Below are 3567 nucleotides of genomic sequence, written 5' to 3' on the forward strand. Positions count from 1 at the left end.
TGGTAGTGATAAAATAAATTCTAGTGACAGTGCATCCAAAAGTGTTGTCAAAGAACTATCACAGTCAATATTACATAAAGGACTGTTTAAATCTTTAATTAACAGTAAAACTAATGTTGTTGGAACAGTGTGCTCCAACAGAAATAATATGCCAAAAGATTTTTCTAACGTAAAATTAAAAAAGGGTGAATATAGAATGGGAAACTGCAATGGAATACTGGCATTGAAATGAGAAGATAAACGAGACGTTTATATTCTTTCTTCAAAACATAAAACAGCAGAAATGACTGAACCAGACAAAAGTTGATTCAATTGTACTTTGAAATCAAAATGTGTCATTGAGTATAATAAAGGAATGATTGGAATTGATCGGCAAGATCAAATGTTAGCATGCTTCCCTGTGATGAGGAAATGTATGGAAGAATACCACCGAAAAGTTTTCTTTTACTTCTTTGATATTGCTTTGTTCAACTCGTACATTTTATTCAACAAAATAAATACTAAGAAAAAACAGACTTACGCTGAATATAGAATTGAAATAGCCGAATCATTACTAAAAAATATACCGTTACCAGAGCATAAACGAAGAGGACGATTATCGACGGGAGATTTACCAGAGATACTGCATGCGAAATATTGGAGTTATTTTCCAAAGCACCTAGACCCAACAATATCGAAATCAAGGCCAGCAAGAGCCTGTAAAGTTTACACAAAACATAAAAAACGTAGCGAAAGAACGTGGAAGGGCAAAATATATAAAGTTCCATTACATGTACAAATATGCTTCGAAATATACCACACGATTGAAGGTTATTAAATTTTTGTAAATTTTATCAAGACATTAATTATTTAAAATATGTGTTTATTTAGAAATTGTAATAAAAATATTATTGAAATATTATTTCAAGATAATAAATCTTTTTTTTATTTATTTATTTATTTTTGCTTATTCCGTGCCTTTCGGCTTTGGATGAGCTTTTACATCTTGTTTACCCATTACGCTTCTTATATATCTACCTCCCCTCTTATCCACTCTATTATATTGCACTTCCTTAATTATTCTGTCTCTAAAACTATGGCAACTTTTGAGATTTTGCCTCCTTGCTATGTTTTCTTATTGTCGTTCCTCCTCGTCTTGTATTGCCCTTGTATTGTTGCCGCTACGCATAACCGTCGAACAAAGGCGAATTTGAATCTTCAGACCTCTCCTCCCCTCACCCGGAACAGTATAAATAAACCGACGCAACCGAAAAGAGTTTAGTATCTACGAGTATTTACAAGCATCTTTCTGTATCAACGAGCGATCCAAGTGTTATCACGAGTTATCTACCGAGTTACGCGACGAGCATTTATCGAGTATTTATCCGCGATTTTATTTTGTGATTTATACTTTGTACTAACGACTCAGCGAATATAGGCTGTACATTAATATATTATTTCAAACAAATTCGACGGTTACGACAACAAACGATAACCTTCAACAAATCTCACGGTCAAACACCGATATATACCTGTCCTCTACAGTTGTACCTTAGTCATCAGAAGAACGGTGCGATTTGTACAAGTTTGAACGCTCAGCCAGACTGTGAAATGGCTCGACGTCTGACCGACCCTGCCGTTGGTTACAGCACGCGCTGTTGGAACTTAAATCGTAAGGCAATGGATTAACTATCTTGTGCAACATGCAACAATAAATGTCTTAACCGTTTGAGTCTCAGGGGTCGAAAAATCCCGAACAGCGCGCTAACGCTTGTCTTAATCGATTGCGAAGAGAAACAAGCGGAATAGCGCTCTTCATATTTGTTATTTTTATGACATAGTTTATAAATATTTCAAGTTTTGTTCAATAAAAATTATTGAGAAGATAACAATGAAATACAGAATACCGTCAGTCGTCCGTAGCGTTCAAATGTACTGGGACCTTTCGACACAAAATTTAAACAGCGCGATCGAGTTGCTTGGGACTCAAACGGTTAAGTTTGTGATTTTATTGTTCAATAGAATCTAACTGTGAAATTCTGATCAAAGAAATAATATTACATATTTCAAAATCTGATCCATATTATATTTATACTTATAATAAAATAATATTTTTTATCTACTATTTTAAATAACCAAGAGCTTAAATATATTTGAATTTCCGATATAAGATCTACAGAGAATAAAAAGAATAATTGGAGTAGATAAATAACTAAAACTTAACAATTTGATAATATGTTGTTTGCAGATATCTCAGGGTGGCTTTTAACAGTCTTTGTGCTTTTGCATCTGTGAACCATCTTCATTGGCATTTATACTATTTGAGATGGAGGATGTTACTGGAATATACTGTAATTACATTTTTATTCTGTTATTCCATATATATATATATATATGTAGGGGCATCAAACCTTTCTTTTGAAATACTTGGGCTCGAGGTGACACAACTGGTCGCTGAACGTAGCCACGGTCACGGGATGAACGTTTTAACCTGACAGAAAAAGTACCGATATTGAGGGACATGCTGTATTAACGAACAAGCCCCGGCCAGGAGCAATGTCGGCTCTATGCAGGACTGCCTAGTAACGGCGCCTGGAATTTTGTTGATATTCCTAATCAATATGTAATTGACAAATGAGATCCAGTCAGTATTTTATTGTAATCTCCTTGGAGAGTTTACTGATTTCGGGGAGTCAGTCTAAAAGTTACCGAGCGACACAGCTAACGTTATTTTGTGGCTCAGAGAAAATATAATCTATTGTACAAAGAGTTTCCCGTTGACCGTGGATTCGTTTGAACCCAAGAATATTGTTAATAGCGTTCGTTAAACTTATTAATCGTAAAACTTTGTAAAAGTCATATTTATACGTGTAATATAATTTAGTTGTGTAAAACGATGGTAAATCCAAATGAATTGATATGCACCCAAAATTCTAATAATAACTCGATATATATATATATATCCCACTAGTCCAGTCGAGTTACATTGAATTAAATTAAATCCATTTCGTTAAAAAAATTCTAATTATTGTTCTATCGCTTAATGTGGTCTTATTGACAATTCAGAATGAGAATTTGTTCAAGCTAAGAGATTATTTTCAACAATACACAATCAGAAGTGGTATAATATTGTAAATATTATTATTTATATGGTATATAATTGTAAAAATCAGCCTCTTCTCTTACTTATTGGCTTATATCTGGGGACTGAGTGGAGACAGAGGAAAATATTGTGTTGTAGGTGATTAAATAACCTATAAAATGAGTTGTGTTTTGTTAAGATAGCACCACCAACTGAACTGCAATTTGGATTAAAAAGTTATCATTATCACACAAGAATATCTGTATGAAAAACTAATAACTTACTACGTTAACAAATTATAACATACGTTACAAAGTTTTATTCTTTTTAAAAAAACAAATGAAATTTTAAAATTTATAATTTTGTAATAAACTTATTTCCAGGGTGGTAAGGAGGTGTTTAAGTATACTTATACTTAATTATAATTATATATATTATATACTTGATTGAATGCTGAATGAGAGGGCCATTCTTTATTGATATTCTTGGTGTTTTTATATATGTAG

The 3567-nt window shown here is 32.8% G+C and overlaps 1 protein-coding gene and 1 long non-coding RNA gene across 2 annotated transcripts in view; one reads left to right on the forward strand and one right to left on the reverse strand.

Annotated features, from left to right (window-relative positions):
* The window catches only part of LOC122577536 (GDP-D-glucose phosphorylase 1), a 150464-nt gene that overhangs the window by 137697 nt on the left and 9200 nt on the right, over positions 1-3567 (reverse strand). The gene's annotated exons all lie outside the window — the stretch shown is intronic.
* Positions 1281-3567, forward strand: part of LOC122577532 — a 4178-nt gene continuing 1891 nt past the window's right edge. The window contains exons 1-2 of the long non-coding RNA XR_006320362.1: positions 1281-1651; positions 2228-2330. This is a non-coding gene — a long non-coding RNA (uncharacterized LOC122577532). The remainder of the gene's footprint in view (positions 1652-2227; positions 2331-3567) is intronic.

This window comes from Bombus pyrosoma, unplaced genomic scaffold (assembly GCF_014825855.1).
Source record: "Bombus pyrosoma isolate SC7728 unplaced genomic scaffold, ASM1482585v1 HiC_scaffold_4727, whole genome shotgun sequence".
In the NCBI taxonomy this organism is placed as follows: Eukaryota; Metazoa; Arthropoda; class Insecta; order Hymenoptera; family Apidae; genus Bombus; species Bombus pyrosoma.